Raw genomic sequence first — 19,783 nt, forward strand, 5'->3', positions numbered from 1 at the left:
CACTCGTTCCACCGCTGCACCACGTGATGTGCAGTGAGGTCAGAGATGAGTTGTGTACCCTTCACCTGCAAGTCATATCTCCTCACAGAAGATTTATATATGAAAGGTAATTTCCACAAATAACCGCCGTGTGTGGTTATTTCATTTGCATCGTGCATTTCAACGTTTTGTGTGGTTATTTTACCCGTTTCATGGGTAAAGTTAAAAAATTAACAAGATTCACCTTCGTAAGGCCTAAGTCACATTTGCTCTACGGCGAGGATACGTCGGCCGTATGCCCTCTGAATTGACAGAAACGTGCGGTGGCCGCAGAGTTTCTGCGGTGGCCTCAGGGTGGCCCTACGCCGTATGGCTATATTTTACAGGCTGTAAGATCGCCGTGGAATTATAACGCGGAGTTATAACTTTTTTCATTTCTACTTTCGCCGTAGCAATTCGACAAGCCGAAAAAAAAAAAACTGGTAAAAAAATAAATAATTAACCCACTCGTTACCGTCCGTCTGGCTGCACGTTCACCTTAGGGCCCCCCTGCGGTAGCTTTGCGTGCACCTTGCGTCTGCCTTGAAAATTCTATGGCCGCCGCAGGAACGCCCTAAGGTCACCGTGCGACATCAAATCAAAGACCGTACGGCACCCCCACGTTTTCGGTCTACACAATTTATAAACACGCCGTGCGGCTCCCCGAAAAATAAAAACATATGTGACTGCTACATTGTGTGACCGTGGAAATACTGCGGCCGCCGTATAATTGCTAATGGCCGTAGATTTTGGAGACTCCACGGCCGCCGTGGTAAATGTGACCTCGGCCTTAAGAACCGATGTGTCGTGGTTCGGATTTTGTTTGTGTGATTTATAATCGCCACAAATAATCATCAATGTGCCTGTGTGCGATGATTTGACTCGCTTCGTGCGTTAACCACTGTGTATTTTTATTTGCTCGCTCTATGCTTTCAACCACCACTATTAACCATCATGTGTGGTTATGTGACTCACTTTGTGCGGTTAACCACTGTGTATTTTTATTTGCTCCCTCTATACTTTTAACCACCACAATTAACCATCATGTGTGGTTATGTGACTCGCTTCGTGAGATTAACCACTGTGTATTTTATTTGCTCCCTCTATACTTTTAACCACCACAATTAACCATCATGGGTGGTTATGTCACTCACTTCGTGATATTAACCACTGTGTATTTTTATTTGCTCGCTCTATACTTTTAACCACCACAATTAACCACCATGTGTGGTTCTGTCACTCACTTCGTGAGATTAACCACTGTGTATTTTTATTTGCTCGCTCTATACTTTTAACCACCACTATTAACCACCATGTGTGGTTATGTCACTCACTTCGTGAGATTAACCACTGTGTATTTTTATTTGCTCGCTCTATGTATGCTTCTAACCACCACTATTAACCACTGTGTGTGGTTATGTGACTCGCTTCGTGAAATTAACCACTGTGTTTTTTGGGGGGGCTCACTCTCTGCTTTTAACCACCACTATTAACCACTGTGTGTGGTTATGTGACTCGCTTAGTGAGATTAACCACTTCGGGCGCTTCTGTGATGGGAACAAAACCAGCAGATCCACAAATTGCTTCTGAAGAATTTCTAATAATTTCTCCTGTCCAAGCAATTTGTGACTGAATTTTGCCTGATATTCCATTCCCTTTCTAATAAGCATCCCCCACTAGATGATTAATATCATTTTGTAAGTTATTTTAAAAAATGATTATCCTTGTAATTCTCCTCCAGCCTGACTTTTTAAAATAATTTTATTTTTCAATTATCACCTTTCCCCTGCTCTTCACCTCTCCGATGGATTTTGGACTCATTACCATTCGTATAAACGGAGCCCCATTGGTAGGGGCTAGGCAGGGGTTGTCACGATTTGGTTGAAACATCGCTCTGGGGGTCAATGCTCAGGCAGGACGTTGCTCGTACCAGCCCACCCCTCAGCACCAACCCCATGGGACATATAGCCTCGGCAGGCGCTCCGTAATGGCTGTACGCCTGGCTGGCTCGTTGTCTGTCTGCCTTCATGGCTGGCTGCTCAAGGCGGCGAACTGACTCGATTGATGACCGGTTGCCTGTCTATCCAGTTGTACACGTGCGGTTGGCTAACTGTGTGACGGAATCACTGACTGACGTTCTTCACTGGTCCACATCTCGCCCACCAACTGCAGATATTGGGCTGTGTCGGTGGCAGCAATTGGCAAGTGTATCTCGCAAACATTTGGGAGATGTCGTACCTGATTGCAGAATGAGCCTGATGTTGGCTTAATGGTTAAGTTGGCTGGCTTAACATCTTATTGTCTTGAGTTTGAGCCCATGTCAAACCGTTAAAATAACACCAGGTGGGTTGACTCAGCCTGTTATGCTTCCGAAGTCGACAAAATGAGTACAGCTTCCTAATAACAGGGGCACTGCATCAGCGGCACAACTGTGCTCCCAGAAAATGATACAATCAGCAGCTGCAGGCTGCATACGAATCAACAACATTGTGTAATGCTTTTTTATATTCTTTAACATATTTGAGGAGAAGCAAGAGGAGTGTACAACATCTCAAAGGAGGAACAGAGGTCGGTGGAGAGCAAGAATGAGGATTTAGAGCAAGATTGAACGGTCCACGTGTCTCACTGGAGGGGAGAAGGAGGTAAGTTGAGCCACCCCCTCTGGATTTTCTTCGCTGCATGTTTCAACTTCGTCTAAAACTGCTTTTTCCTTTCATTAACGAACAAAGTATGTGACTTGTTATGAATAAATGGCACCACCTTTCAGCTCTTTCCATCCTGGCACTTCAAGTAGGGGTGGCTCAACTTACTCCCCTACTGCTGCCCAAACATATCACACCAAAGCAGATATACAACAGGGATGGGATTTATAGGTCTGGTACAGTAAACGGACACCAACGTATTTCAATTATTTAACGATCAGAAACAACTAGCAGGCACAATTAAAGCTTTTAGTCTAACTAACCTTAGAAAGGGCCCGGAGAAGCTTAAGTCTTCCACAAAGGCTTGGACCGGGACCATAATCAGCGGAAAGAAGAATTTAGGGTTTGAGCATGCGTGCTTGAGGTGGTTGTTCTTCAATAACAACAACAACAACGATGATTACAGCTTGATCACCAGTCCCGCTTGATATCCAATGTGGAGATGCAAACAAGTGCCTCAAGAACTCATGCCATGGTTTCACAAGTTTGAAGGGGGCTCATGCTGTCCACTTTCATGGTTCCTCGGATGTATTACACGACACCGACTGATTTCTCAGCTTTGAGAAACAAACTAAAACCCACATGGAGTGGCTCGTTCAGGTGATTTTTTTTTTCATAGCAGTCCCGAGATAGTTATTTCATTAGTATTCATTTTAGATAGCTCTTCCCTTATGTCTCGTGGGTTTATAGGACAAAATACATTGATAGAGCTTTTAGGCAGGTTTTTATTCCCATTCTTTATTATTTTATCTTATTTATTGTACTTTGTACACAAACCCCTCCTTCCCTTCATGCAAATATGGAGACGATAGCAACAGAGGCAGCTCATTTGCATACGCGTGCCATTTCCTGTTCACATCTCGCGCTATTATCAAACAGACGCTCACCTCAGACCTTCTCTAGGCTCGGACCACAATGCTGCAACATTTCTACAACCACTACAACGCCTTTATAAAAATGCCGACATCAATCCAAGCTCGCTTACCTTCGCCAGTAACCGCCACAACCGCTACGATGCCTCAACCACATCACCATAACTCACCGCGATGACACCTTGACCACAACTCCATAATTCACCGTTACACCACTGCTACGAATGCCGCAACCAAACTAACCACCAGAGATGTCCAGCACTGCCCTTTGGTGGTGGTGGGAAACAATGTGCGCCACGTAGCACTGCGGATGCTATTGCTTGGAACGTTCTGGCGTGTAGCTAGTTTGAAGCACAAGTGTGCGCTAGAATCTGTTCAACATTGTATGGATAGCCCGAGTGCAATCCAGAAGGGATAGCCCGAGGTCGAGTCCCGAACACCCACTCTTTCAGAGCGACCCCACAGACATGCACCCCTTTCCATTTTCTTCTCTGCACCTCACCCACATTCCACTTGCAATTCATCGCACCCCTCATCGCACCTCCTCTGACCGTGCATCATTAGACATCCTCCATTTTCCACCTCTCCTCCCCCTCTTAAGCAAATGTAACGCGTGGGCCCGTTGGCTGCGACATGTACAAAAGAGGTCGCAAACACCTCATCTTTCCTCATCTCTCTTTGCTCTGTAACTTTCCTCAGGGTATGTTTCTGATGGAACCTGTTTTGTGTCATATAAGTTAAGAATGTAGTTCTTTATAAAGGGGTAAATGCTGCACTGTGTTTCTTTGTAAATATTTGCATTTTCTTTGCTTCACTTGTTAAAATAAACCTGCTTGTGTTATAAATGTACCCAGCTCGTAGCGTCTTTTCCCTATTGATTCAGCATAGTCCGCATGTAGTGTAGCCCGGAAGTTTTACCCCATCGATTGGCTCTTGTTATCCAGTGCGTACTTGTCAGCTCTGCTTGTGGCTGCACCTGATCAGGTAAGTTAATGCAGGTACGCATCGAGGGCACGAGACCCCCCCCCCCCTTGGTGCGGTCATCCACAGATAAGGTACCACGCAAAGTAGTGAAACTGCCAGAATTGGCAGCATCAATCGACATTTGTGGTTGCTTAACAACGGTTGTTCGTGGTTGTTGCACAAAATAATTTGTGCCCGGTGGCTTCAGGATCAGGTGTTCAGGAGGAATTCAAGTGCTTCCCCCGTGGCGAAAATCGAACCCCGAATCCGTAACAATATACAGGATGGCTTGACAGTCACTCTTACCCTCCCCAGGAAAGCATTCATTCGTAAACTCTTTTTATTCAGATCTTATTGTGCAGCACTTACAATAATTAATTAGTCATTGTATCTGTAGATGGAGCACATGCTGATGCAATGACTGATTAATTATTATGAGTACTGCACAATAAAACCTGTATATTAAAAGAGTTTAGGAACAATTGCTTTCCTGCGGAGGGGTAAAGCGACTTTCAGTCCACCCTGTTTTGCACACACACACACACACACACACACACACACACACACACACACACACACACACACACACACACACACACACACACACACACACACACACACACACACACACACACACACACACACACACACCACCTCATGCAACAAGGAGACCTGGAGGCAGAAGGGATGTAAAAGAGGATGCACCACCTCCTACTAAACTACAAGGCCATACTCGAAAACTGTAAAAAACAGAAGAAAATTGTCCACAGCCTGGATAAACTATAGAAATGCTTTTGATAGTGTCCCACACTCGGGGATGATAAAATGCATGCAAGTGTACAAGATCAATCCCCAAACAACCAAATTGATTGAGAAAGCAATAGAGCTCTGGAAAACCACATTGATTTTACAGCACTCAAAAGGAAAGATCAAAATTCCAGGGGTGAAGATCCAACACGAGGATCTTTCAGGAAGACGGCTCTCCCTCCCCCTTCCCCCCTCCTGTTTTCCCTGACCTTGGACCCAGATCTTTGCCTGGTAATTGGCACGTTTACTGTGCAGATCCAGGGCATCTCTGATCGGAGGCAACAAATCAAGGCCCTTCTTGGCTTTACCAAACACATGGAATCTGGCTTGATCCACACTTGGCTGTGCAGGAACGCCATACAGATGACATACAAACTGCTCAACTTGGGCGAGTTCTCCATCACGACCAATTCCACTGACTAGGAGTGGCTGACTCTGGAAAGTTTTCCAGCACGTCTTCTTCCCATGGCCACTGAAGGCTGAGGTTGTGTCACAACCTGTTAGTGCATGGAAACTCAGCAAGTTTTCCCTAACAGGTTGTGGCAGTTTGTCTGATACAGCATGTTTTGGGTAGCACTTCCGCTTCTTTGATGTTCCAGAAACCATCCATATTTGAGCTGCTCTGGTTGGCATGAAATGTAGGAGAAGCAGCAAAACATCTGTGTCACTGCACATGACCACCGACCTTTCATATCCTTCTCTGACTGCCTCACATGACTTGATATGTCCATAAAGCGATGGATCACAGTGGTGAGTGTATCATTGTCATCTGCTGGTGCTTGAAGTATGGGAAGCATCCCTGCTGTTGTCCCAGGAGGGTCAGAGACACTGATGGCTTCATTCAGTGCTCCCCAGGCAGGAACGGACTGATCATCTACAGTCTACACCATCATGCATCCGTGACACAAACCAGGCCAAATCTTTGGCATGGGCCGACTCTCTTTCATCATCTTGAGCATTGCTGAACCATTCCATCTCAATCTTCTTTTGTCCACTGAAAGATGGTGAGGGTTTCTGCTCTGATGCCAAGGTAGCCAAGTCACACCTTTGAAACTCATGCAGAGCACCAGGCCTTATAGCTCTTGATCTTAAGAGGCCCTTTCCACTTGCAGTATCTTCTCTTTGTTCTGGAGGTGGACCTCTCTGCCAGACCATCATCTGCATGCAGTGGGACGTATTCTTTCCATCAAGAGTTGCTTCAAGCACATCTATGTTGTTACAGGAACAGTGGATCATCCGCTTCTTGACAATGTTGGCTGGGACATAGACATAACCATTATTGGCACACCTGTCCAGTATTTCATTAGCTATGCTCGTGTCAAACCTTCGAACGGTGTCAATGCCGATGGTGTGGTTAGCTGCATGGAACAGGTCAACAAGAGCCTCAGAGCGAGTAGCCTGGTGGAGAGCGAGCCCATGACCAATGTGCTTTGGTGTCAACTTCCGTTTATGGGACACCCCATAAACAATGTCTTGGGCAATACTGCACACAGTCTGTTTGATGGTATTGTCTTCATCTGTCTCCTCATAAAGGTTATTTATGCCCCCAAAGAGCAAGCGAAGGAACATTATACAAGCTCTCTGAGATCACTTGATCAACATGCTCTTGATCAAGTCCATGCCATGTGCTCGAGTGTCCTGGTGTGTCGAGCAGATCCTGCCTGACTCTGAGGGCAACGTGCACCATCTCTTGAAAGATGTTGCCTCGTGCAAACTTGAGTGTTCCACCGTCTTCATCTTCAGTTGATTCCGATTCTGATGAGAACATTCCATGCTCTATGGATTTGGTCAGTGTTCTGGAAATCAAGAAATCTGACTTGTCACCAGGGTATATAAGGAGTGATCCCCTTGGTAGAGGTTTCATATAACTGTCCTTTGGTCCAATGAGCTCTTGAACCACTTCATAGAAAGTTGTTCTCCTGGACTGGTATTTTGGTGGTACACATTTTCCCATTTCACTGCTCATCCTCTCGTATCTGTCATATACGTCACTCATGTCATACACGTGACCACGAGACAAACCTACACACAAGTCTCTGCATATCATCATCATGCACTCATCCTCCACTGACTGTTGTGATTCCCTAGCTGGTCCTGGTCTTGCAGAGTGTCTTTCAAAGAATACCAAACAAGCAAGATGATATAGCAACCTTCAGCTGCTATCAGGTCGCTGACTCCTGACAATTTTGAACTCATCACCGGGTGAAGTTTGGAACGCTCAATCAATTCTGCAGACTTCTCCAGAGTTTCCACCCTGTAAACTTTTCTTTTGCCCTCTTCTTGGCAAAACAATCATAGGGACCAATTCATTGCTCGTTGGGTACTTCGTCGGGTGGGTACTGAAGTCGTGCTGGAGCATGGATCAAGACCATGATGGGATGCTCGCTGTGCTGATGACTGGCGCTGTTTCTTTAGTCTGCTTAGCTTGCTTTCAGAGGTGAATGTGGAGTAGCAGGTTTTGTGCCACCTGTGTTCCATTGCATGGAATTCTTCCTCTGAAAGCACCTCGAGTCTCTCAAGAATGTCTACATTGGTGGTGTCACCCAGTTTTCACCTCTGATCAGCGACTGTCCTTGTTCTGTTTTTTCCTTTTGTGGATGACGTGCGGAGGTCACCTGAACTGCTCTGACAAAAAGGCATGAGAGCTTGTCTGCATCTTTGCTCTCTCTTTTACACTTGATAATTGATACATGGTCCATGGCTGGCTACTATACTACTGCTTTCAAACTGTGGAAGTTTCTTGTGATCTGAAAATACAGTGTACACAGTGGTTATAACCATGTAACAACGATCAACAAGAACACCCAGCACATTGCTATATACACTACATCTGGTACATATTTGGCAGGAAGTCTGCCTTTCTCCAACTGGAAAGAAAATAACAACATGTTAATGGTGTGCAAGTTCTGGTAGTACTGAGAACAAAGTGACATTGGACATGGTAAAATACCCATAAGAATATAACAGAAAAATGGCAATTTTGCCTTTCATTCTCTTAAAACTATAAATTTAGGTATATTTTCAGTTTAACCATTCACAATGCAAAAATATACTTGCCACAATATACAAGCTTTGGTTTTATTGATATGTTCAATAAAATAGGCACCGGTTTCATCAAAATAGGAAAAACCCCAAAATCGACCGGCAATGACCTTGGTGACCTTCAAAATGACCTTGAAATTGAAATTTGGCGATGGCATCCACCCACATTCTTTTTACCTTGCCACAGTGGAATGAACCAACATGGATGCCTGCTATTAACAAGCGATGCCGCGAAACAAAATTCGAGGGGACTTTTCGATTTTTGGCTGGTCTACTAAAAGTGCTGGGCCGTCTATGAGCATTTTGGACATCCATGTGCATGGAATCTTTCAAAAGTTTAGTTCATTCTCCGCAATTGTGCAGATAGTTCCATGACTGATGTCAATTTCATTGTCGATGTCATCTGATGTCATGTGCTGATCTAATTCCAATTTAATCTATCGACTCTTTCAGCTGCCACTACATTTCTAGGGACACCATTTCATGCATTATGCACTCTCTTTATCTACTATCTACTCTCTGAAAGACCCTGGCCTTATTACTGTACTAACTCTCCTCTTCTTTACTCTCAGGTTATGGCATCTCGTCCTTTCACTGTCTATTCTCTTGAGAAACTCTTCTGCGCTTATTTTGTAGATACCCTTCATTACCTTAAGCATTTCAATCGATTCCACTCATAATCACCTCCTTTCTAATTGTGCAGCCTTGTCTTCAGCTGCTCCTCATAGCTTAGTCGAGCTCGCCCCAGAATCGATCTCGGAGCTCTACGCTTAACCCTCTCTATGGTAGCTACGTCCTTCCTCAGTTGTAGTGACCAAAACTGTGCACACTATTTTAGATAAGGCCTCATTAAATTCCTTTACAATGTTAAAACTACCTCTTTTGATTTATAATTTATCCCCCTACAAATACAACCTAAAACCCTGTTAGCTTTGCCTATAGCTGCCTGGAACTGGGCTGTCTGCTTACCCCGCATATCTATTGCCACCTCCACATCCTTCTCCTGCGTGAGACGCTCTAAGACGTGTACTACCCATTGCATGGTGAAAATAATAAATACAAAATTAACATGTAATGATGAATCCAAAATATAGAGGAACTGAGGAAGTTTTTCAACAGCCCTACATCTTTATAAATACGGAGCATGTATTGTATTCCTGGCAAATCAATCAGTCTCACCCTGTTGCTCCGGAAGGATCGTTGATCTATTTTCATGGTCAACCACTGGAAGAGGTTCTATCTCTTGAACTTCTAGGCCTCACCATTAGCCATGACTTGTTTTGAGCTGACCATATACCAATGTTGGCCTCCAAAACAAACTGCAGACTGGACATCCTCTGTTGTTCTAAGTCATTCCTTGGAAAACTAGAACTACTCACAGCTTACCTGGCTTTTGTCCACAGCTCAATGGAGTACTGCTCTTCCCTTTGGATATTTTGGATATACATCCTGGATTCTGTGGAATGTAAAATTCCTGAATATTGTAGGAATCTCCCATAATGAGGCCAGAGCACAAGGCCTGTTGTTGTCGTAACTAATTTTTCAGAGCAACAGATCTTGTGCACTTTGTAACGTTTAACATTTTAATATGTCTTTCACAAACATTTTAATGTCAAAGGGGAACCAAAACGCTCAGACGCCTCAACACTAATCTATCCCTTGATACCCGACAAAACAGATTGATGTATTTTTTTCCGATTTCCGAATTATAAAGTCGGTAATTTTGCGATTAAAAGTCGAAATCTTCTTTCGATTAGCTCTGACGTCGCATAAGGAAGTCGGCCATCATATTTGTACTGCCGAAGGGTTACATCGCGGGTACAATTTAACTGGAACAGCGAAAAATTCCATTTTCCACAAGTATGCTGAGTCGATGTGTCCTTGGCGCTTGTTTCATGCCACACCAATGGTATTCCTATAGTAATACAACCTGAGATGGTTTCATGCCACACCAATGGTATTCCTATAGTAATACAAACCGAGATGGTTTCATGCCACACCAATGGTATTCCTATAGTAATACAACCTGAGATGGTTTCATGCCACACCAATGGTATTCCGATAGTAATACAAACCGAGATGGTTTCATGCCACACCAATGGTATTCCTATAGTAATACAACCTGAGATGGTTTCATGCCAGTAGGGTGAATATACTGGTTCTGGCTCAATTTTCGCCATGTAAATGAATGGGGGATTTTCAGCGATTCATTTTTTTTTTCCCTAAAAATAAACCCCCTTTTTATCCCAAGGTATATTTATTTGTCTCCCCTTTTAACCTGGGGACACTTTTTTTTCAAATAATCCATGCAATAAGATAAAGATTTGTTCAAGTACGAAAGTGGTAATGTGATTTGTTAAAGGTGATTCGAAAGAAATATCTGAAACGTCTAAGCCTCGGGACACTCTTTATCAAATAACCGATGCATATTGTTTAGCTCACTCATTGAACCTATAAAGATTTGTTCATTCTCAAATTCCTTCAATAGTTTAATTTTCTTTGCACAATAATCCTCATCTAAAATATTGAAAAACAAAACATTTGAATTTTTTTTTTTTTTTTTTTTTTTTTTTTTTTGTATACCTTGGTCGAGGCTCGTATGAGAGCTAACACACAACTCACAGCAAGGAGGCATGAGACAAGAGGGGCGGGAGTGGAAGGGACAAAACATTGGGGAACAGACACGTGAACTGTGGAAGGGAGAGGGATGGGGATGGGACGGGGAACATGGCGAAGAGAAGATGGACATTACAGGGACTTTCAGGAAGGAAAGCAGGGGAATTGAAGGAGGTGGGCTTGGGTGGATTATCGGGGGTAGAAAAGATCGAGGATTTGGACGGAGGAAGATAAGAGGTGGTGGTGAACAGCTGTTTTGAAAGCCTGAAGGGAAGAATGGGAAAGAATAGAGTGAGGAAGTTTATTCCAAAGGCGGGAAAAAGAGGAATGAAAGAGTGAAGATGAGCAGTGATTCGTGATTTTGGTAGTTTTACCAGAAGGGGGTTGTTGGCGGACCTTGAGCGCCCTGTGGAAATGTGGTTGGGACAAATCGCAGAGAGAGCAGGGGGGGCAAGGCTGGAGAGGAGTCGGTAGAAGACAGAAAGACCACCGACCAACCTGCGGTGATTGAGTGAGAGGCCCAAAGACTCAGCTTCATTGCGGGAGATGCCAATGATCTTAAAAGCCCTGGTTTCGACAGCGTGAAGTCGAGAAAGGTGGGAGGCAGGAGCACCAGCCCAGAGGGGAGAGCAGTACTCCATCAGGCTACGGACAAAAGCTTTGTAAGTGGTCAGGAGCTCAAGAGGGCCGAGGAAGGACTTTGCACGACGGAGGATTCCCAGTCGGCGACTGGCTTTTGAGGCAAGGTTGGAAATGTGACTTTCCCAGGAAAGGTCATGGCAGATAGTGAGACCCAGAAGCTTGAAAGAAAAGACTTCTTCCAGAGGATTGTTGAGAAAGTGGATGGGGGGGTTTTGTAAACGGTCCTTTCGAAGAGACATAGTGAGAGTGTGAGATTTGTCTGGATTGAAAGACATGTTCCACGTGTTGGACCAGTTTGTGATTTTATCTCAGAACACGAACAGGTTTTGAAACATAAGTTTAATCAAAATCATTTTTGGGCATTTTAAGTTTGTATTACTATGAATTTAAAAATGATTCATACAATTTGAGAATATATCGCCCAGTTATTTCCCAAGCTGTCTCGCCCGAAGCGTCATTTCCTGTGGCCACACCCAATGATTAAGCAATCTCCTCATCGTTGCCTTATAAGTGATTCGCCAGACAAAGTTTCTGCCAGACGGGATTTTCATTTTTACAACTGAGACATGAGCGATCTTTCTTCCGCGAACAAAACAGCTCAACACAAAGTTGGTAAGCCTGTGTATAGGTTCCTCTTTGAACGATGAAGCAATTGATTATAAATTAAATCGTGATAATTGTGATTTTTTTTTTTTGAGGAAGTTTTTTTTTTTTTTTGAGGAAAAACATGAGGAAGTGTTTTTGGACAGTCATGCTGTGAAAAAATAGGAACTATTCTGTGAGACAAGGCCTCGTGTTTATATTTTATCTCAGAACACGAACAGGTTTTGAAACATAAGTTTAATCAAAATCATTTTTGGGCATTTTAAGTATGTTTTAAAAATGATTCATACAATTTGAGAATATATCGCCCAGTTATTTCCCAAGCTGTCTCGCCCGAAGCGTCATTTCCTGTGGCCACACCCAATGATTAAGCAATCTCCTCATCGTTGCCTTATAAGTGATTCGCCAGACAAAGTTTCTGCCAGACGGGATTTTCATTTTTACAACTGAGACATGAGCGATCTTTCTTCCGCGAACAAAACAGCTCAACACAAAGTTGGTAAGCCTGTGTATAGGTTCCTCTTTGAACGATGAAGCAATTGATTATAAATTAAATCGTGATAATTGTGATTTTTTTTTTTTCTTGGCAGATCCTTGGAAGAAGAGCAGTTTACATATCACGATGAGGTGCATGAAATTTATGCTCTTATTGAAGAGGTCAATCATCTTAGAAGAGAATTGAAAAACATTTTTAATGACTGACACGACGTCTTATCACGGCCTCTGATCTTTTTGCCATCTTGTACCAATGGTAAAAAAAAAACTGAGACATGGACTCACTCTCTTCCGATGAAGATAACAGCTCACTACAAAGTTGGTAAGTTTGTGTATGGTTTCCTCTTTGAATGATGAAGCAATTGATTATAAATTAAATCGTGATAATGCGAAAATATATATTTTTTTCCTGGCAGGTCCTTGGAAGAAGTGGAGTTTACATATCACGATGAGGTGCATCAAATGAATGCTCTTATTGAAGAGGTCAATGATTTTAGAAGAGAATTGAAAAACATTTATAATGACTGGTACGAAGTCTTATCACGGCCTCTGTCTCGAATGAATTAAACCAATGGTGAGACGTGTGTGTGTGTGTGTGTGTGTGTGTGTGTGTGTGTGTGTGTGTGTGTGTGTGTGTGTGTGTGTGTGTGGGTGTGTGTGTGTGTGTGTGTGTGTGTGTGTGTGTGTGTGTGTGTGTGTGTGTGCGCGCGCGCGCGTGTGTGTGTCTCTTTCCCTGTCTGTTTGTCTCTCTCTATCTCTCCCTGTCTGTCTCTTTGTATCTCTCTCTGTCTGTCTTTCTACCTACCTCTCTCTGTCTGTCTCTCCATCTATACCCTTGACTCATTATTTTTTTTTTCAGCTCGATCACACAACATAAGCTGTTGAAGCAATCTGGTACAACACATGATTTTCTGGAGGTAAATGTTTCTGAATTATTATTTAGTTATTTGTTTATTAATATCACTCTCTCTCTTTGGAATGTCGCCTTATGTTGGTTGCATCATTAGTTTGGACGCGGTTTTATCAGTACACTGGAATTCATTTTATTGGCCTTGGAAGGATGACAGGCTGAGTCGGCCTCCTGGTGTGTTAATTCAGTGGTCAACGAGGCTTGAACTTAGAACCAACACCAGGCTTACTCATATTACCATGTAATTATCTTTATAAAACCTAATTATTATCCACTTTCTGTTTCAAAACAGAATATGGTGTCTGAGTTTCGAAATCACAAGACATCTGAAGAAGATTGCTGGGAAAGATTATACATTCTCGCAAATGAATATTTAATATTTTCAATTTTGATTAATTATATTTGTTTTGTTTACAATTACTTGATTTTGAATTTCAAAAAAAGGATCAAGACATGAAGGAGAGGGAGGGGGGTGGGGGGGGGTAGGTGCGCTCCCCCAACGACCCATCACCCCTCATCCCACCCCTCCCCTCCCCATGTGTGTGTGTGGGGAAGGGTGGGGGTGGGATGAGGGAGGTGGTGGGTCAAAGGTGGGGGCGCACAGGGGGGATGAGGGGGTGGGGCTTGTGTGGGTGGGGTTTATGTGGGCAGGGTTTATGTGGGCAGGGTTTATGTGGGCGGGGCTTGTGTGGGCGGGGCGTGTGTGGGCGGGGCTTGTGTGGGTGGGGTTTATGTGGGTGGGCTTCGGTGGGAGGGCGTTTATGTGGGTGGGGCTTGTGTGGGCGGGGCTTCGGTGGGGTTTATGTGGGTGGGCTTCAGTGGGGTTTGGGTGGGCAGGGTTTATGTGGGTGGAGCTTGTGTGGGAAGGGTTTATGCGGGCAGGGTTTATGTGGGCAGTGTTTATGTGGGCGGGGCTTCGGTGGGGCTTATGTGGGAGGGGTGAATGTGGATGAGGTTTGTGTGGATAAATGGATGGGTGGATGGGTGGATGAGTGGAGCTTTCGTGGATGGGTGGATAATTTTTTAATTAAATAAACATGTTGTGTGTGGGGAACTAATTAACTAATCACTAATTATGTGAATATTATGAATATGGGTGGAGCTTGTGTGGGGTTTGTTTGTGTGGAGTTTTTGTGTGGAGCTTGTGGGGGGTTTGTGTGGGGTGGGGTTTGTGTGGAGCTTGTGTGGGGTGGGGTTTATGTGGATGGGTTTTGTGTGGGCGGAGTCAAAAAGGGGCGGAGTCAAAAAATTTCAATTTATCTTTGTCTTTTGTAATTCCTGTGAATAAAATGAACCTAAAATCTCTTCCCCTTCCAAATCATATATCTTATAAGTCCAAGGAACCGTATCTATGACATCAACAATTTTAAAAAGTTTGTTCGTCCATCGTTTAATATAACCCTTTTCAAAATGAGATTTCCACCTATATATTCTTACGATATCACCAACTTTGAACTTAGGTTTTCTGACATTAATCTCTTTTTCATATTTTAATTTTGTAAATGTTTCTGATGGTTTCATATTTGTTGACATGTGAACCGTGTCATTATACTTATCCACAATATCCTGAATAAAAGATGACCATTGTTGTGAACCGAGTTGTGTGAATTTTTTACATAGTCTCTCTTTTAAGGTACGATTAAAACGTTCAACAACAACTGCCTTCCCTTCATTAAAGGTACTGTATAATGTAATACTGTTATTTTTTAGAAAATTCATAAATGTCTTGTTATAAAACTCTCTACCCTCATCAGTCCACAATTTTTTAGGTTTTCTCTTACTTTTATTAAATATCTGTTGAAAGGCTAACATAAGAGTATTACCTGTTTTGTTTTTTAATGGTACAACCCATGCGTATCAACTCCTCAAATCAATAACGGTTAAAGCATACTTGTACCCCTTATCATTATTGAGTTCAATCAAATCAGCAGACCAGATATAATCTACTTCCTTGGAATAAACTTTCCTTCTCTGAAACTTTGTGAATATTGGTTTATGTAATTCATCAGCTAATTGCTCTTCAGTCTTAATGACATCATTAGAGCCTATAAGTTTTTTGAATTTCCAAGTCCAAGTTTCAATTTATCACTGATCATCTTCTTCACAATGAACCGATCAACTTTTTCTCTCAAGGTTGGATTTTGTATCAGAGACAAATTATACAACATTTCTCTATCGGCTTCATGCTTTTATTCCAACGTTATGGTATTCCCATAATCAATATCGTGTCTCATGCACACTTCATCAACTCTATTGATGGGTTTACTCCATGATTTAGGATTGTCTGCCTCATCTAATCTTTTATCCAAGTTTGTGCCTGGACCACAGAAAGAATACCCTGGAAGATGTAATTCCCCTGGTATTCCAGTAGTTGTAAATTTACTTCCTGATAAAAACTTTTGTATATCTCCTCCTCGTTTGTGTTTGGAGATATATTGATTTTTTTTTGAACCACACACCGAACATATACCTTTTTGTATAACCCTGTTATTTTTACTTTTAATATATGAAATATTTTTAGTATTAGTTTTCCTTTTACATTTGAGACAATAACTCATTTATTTATGAGAAAAATTCCTGCAGAGTGCAAAAACCTTTTTAGTTTCCAACATGCACATTTGAATCTTAATTTTTAAAACATAAAGAATCCTTAGAAATGCCTTCACTCTCTCCTCCATTTATTTAAGAAAAAAAATGAAAAACTTGAATTAAAATGAATAGCTTGTCGATGTCAATCGTCTTGTAGAAAATATTTCAAATAGACTTGTCAATTCTTTGTTTTCCTCCTCGGTGGGTTGAGTTATTTTCTGTAATACCACCAATCTTTTTTTAATCTCACTGGTTTCCATATTTTGATAGTTATTTCGTCTCGTTCTTTCCTCCCTCTCCTTCTCTCTCTCCTCCCTCTCCTTCTCTTTCTTCTCCCTCTCCTCCTTCTCTCTCTTCTCCTTTTCCTCCTCTTCCCTCTCTTCTTCAACTCCTTCCTCATCCCTTATTATCCTTGAATCGCTTACACCCCATAGAATATCATACATATATTCATCAGGATTTCTTGTTATTCCTGTATCCAAAATAATTTTTTTTACAACAGGAAACCAATAAAATTTCTTTTGAATTTCTAAAAGAGCCTTACCTTTTATTAACTTTATAATTTTTTCATTATTTAACATTCAAATTAAATCTAAAGTTGTCGGTTTATCAACATCAGCATAATGCCAATCTTTTATTGAAAATACCTCATTCTTATGTTGTAGAACATATTTATTAAAATACCGAATACCCTTTTCTTGAAGGTATGCTTGGACACAGAAATAATTTTCTTGAAGCCTTCTTGCTGTCATTTATGTATTAGAAATATATGTTAGAATAATATTATGGCACAAAACACCTCCCCATCTTCCCATAGTTAAATCATTTTGTATTTCCTTACTTATTATATATAAACCTGTTTTTTTCTGTTTTCATGATATAAACAAGGGCAAAACCATTATCATATTTACCCTGATTAAATTCTTTTATTTGTTGTTTACTAATCGTGGCCCCACAAAACTCATTCTCGATACCAAGTGGATAATATTCTTCCTTACGAGACTGATTTAATTGTTCCAGGTCTTCGAGGTTAATTTTAAATGACCAATTATACCCGAATTCATTCATATCATACCCCCATTGTTCTATTCTCATACAAACGATACGCCCTTCTTTATAAAAATTTATTTTAATTCGAACTGTGAATTCTGTATGACCTGGAGATAATATCAACACTTCTGTATCTTTGGAATACACGGCCGCTTTATTTAAGGATATATATTGTGATAAATCGCTTAATCTCACCAAGTCATTCGCGTCAGTCGGGCTTGGATAATTTTTTAATTTATAAGCATTTTTCATGTTAATATTTTTAGTTATATTATATTTATGTCGTTCAGCCTGTGCCTTTGTGTAATAATTTGATAAATCAATATCCAGTTCTTGGGATACACCAAAGATAGAACCATCTTTACCAACATAAGTCATTTATATTAGATTAAAAATAATGTCATAAAAATTTTTATTTTTGTTGAGTTGAAATAACACATATAGACATAATTGACCACAACACTTGGAATTTAATTCTTGGACTTGAAATGTTTGATAAACACCATTCTGTAAGAATTTTATGACTTCAACAGGTGGTGGAAGACCAAAACGATCAAAATAATATTTGTTTTGACTATTAAAATTACAAACCCAATGAGAACCGTTCCCATTATTATCTTCTAAGTTCATAATAATATTCTTTGTATGTTTCGGCACATTTGTTAATTCATCTCTCATACAAATAACCACATGATGAATTTTTAATTTCTTACAATATTTGACAAGTTGTAAATTTGATGTTGTATTCTTTCCAAATTCTTTAAACCACTCATCAATGCTCATTTATTTATTAGAAAGATATAATCCATTACCTCTTTTCGTTAATTTTACACCTGCTTGTGCTATAGAAGAAAGCATATCTCCAACTAACAATCTCGCTTTATCAGGCAGACCTTCAAGTTTTTCAGCAAAATCTACAATTATACCACTTCCACTAATTTGTTTCTCCAACTCTTTGTTATGTCTTTCCAATTCTTTTTGAGCCTGGAGTTGAGCCTTCCTTTCGTTGGCAGTTTTCACCGCTGTTGAAATACCACCCGTCAATGCTCCAACCGCACTTAAACCAGCAAATAAAGGAATTAGAAATGGGAGAAATCCTCCACTCGTCTCTTATTGAATATTTTTTCAACATTGGTTTTGTCATTTTAATTTTAAGTGAGCCAGTGTCATTCAAGATTTTAACCTGTTCTCTTGTGAGCAAAACATCAATTCTTACTGCTCCTTTTCTCTGAATTGTATTAACGTTAATCGTACAAGGCTTTTGATTTTTGAACACAAGATGGTAGTTTATGAAGATTGATTTGATTAACATATACCCCAGTTGGTACTTTGCCACTCATTTATTTAACAAAAAATTATGTGAGACTAATCATCACAACATTATCTGTATTAATCTGTAATTCTGTTTCTTCCAAAAGCAAACAATATGTATCAACTTCTTCACTCTCTCCTCTTTCAATGTAAAGGGAAGTATCCACTCGATTAGACTTTATAGTTTCCTTTTGAGCGCTCAGGTCAAACGCATAGATTGTATACAAACTTTGAAATGCTGTCATGTCCAAAATAGGTTCTTTATTTCCATTACTTTCACACACCTTTTGGTAAGACTTGTATGCTTCAGCAAAATCATTTTTTTCCCAATTAATTTCCAATCTATCTCGTGGATAAAATGTTCCATCTCGAGAAACGCGAAGTTGTTTCACCTTAGCATTATCACTCAATGCATTATTCTTATCAGTCGCAGTATCACCATCTGGCTTTTTAAAAATGATCCACAGATATCGGGGCTTTCCTTCCAGAACACCCAAATTCCACGTGTAAGTAGTTTGGTTGAGTTTAACGTGTTGACATCTTCTTTTGAGGTATGATACACTGAGTGGTTTCTTTGAGTTGAGTCTTCTATTCAACATCTCTTCTGTTTTAAGATGAGGAGTATATTCACTGATATACCAACTCATTTCCTCAATTACAAATTTATTCTGTTCACCAAAAGCACTACCAACACCAAAAAGCAATCGATTTTCATTATCATTCCTTTGTAGTTGAAATCTAATTTTAAGACCATACAGAACTTTATCATGATCACAAAATCCAAATATACCTTTAAGAGGAACTGCCACAGTAAAACTATTTTCTGCTTTTGTATCATCATTATACGCTCCTTTCCTTTGAGTATATCCAGGGTCTGTGTTTGTTCCCGTTGACATATCAGGAATAAAACCTTCGACAGACCCCTTTCCCATTCTATCACTGAATGTATAGAGTGTAAATTTCATCATTTCAGATACAGCAGAGACATAATCAACCGCTTCAACTTCTTGTGTTCCAATATACAAATGCACACTATCAAACATTTTCCAGAAGAAATCATTTACAAGTGTAGCGTTTGTGTTATTCCCAGCTTTAGTGAATTTAAATTTACACAACAAGAAACTTTCGGAGAGATTCAAATAGGTTTGTTGATTATTTATTTC

At 41.0% G+C, this 19,783-nt stretch overlaps 1 long non-coding RNA gene across 1 annotated transcript in view; it reads left to right on the forward strand.

The window, feature by feature from the left end:
- LOC147028626 (uncharacterized) overlaps positions 1 to 14,128 on the forward strand; it is a 39,179-nt gene extending 25,051 nt beyond the window's left edge. The window contains exons 2-6 of the long non-coding RNA XR_015057634.1: positions 1 to 106; positions 12,856 to 13,082; positions 13,177 to 13,334; positions 13,620 to 13,677; positions 13,963 to 14,128. The exon at positions 1 to 106 is cut by the window's left edge and continues 26 nt beyond it. This is a non-coding gene — a long non-coding RNA (uncharacterized LOC147028626). The remainder of the gene's footprint in view (positions 107 to 12,855; positions 13,083 to 13,176; positions 13,335 to 13,619; positions 13,678 to 13,962) is intronic.
- Positions 14,129 to 19,783: the final 5,655 nt, after the last annotated feature.

This window comes from Eptatretus burgeri, chromosome 4 (genome assembly GCF_056783735.1).
Source record: "Eptatretus burgeri isolate ZD-2024b chromosome 4, Ebu_testis_v1, whole genome shotgun sequence".
NCBI lineage: Eukaryota > Metazoa > Chordata > Myxini > Myxiniformes > Myxinidae > Eptatretus > Eptatretus burgeri.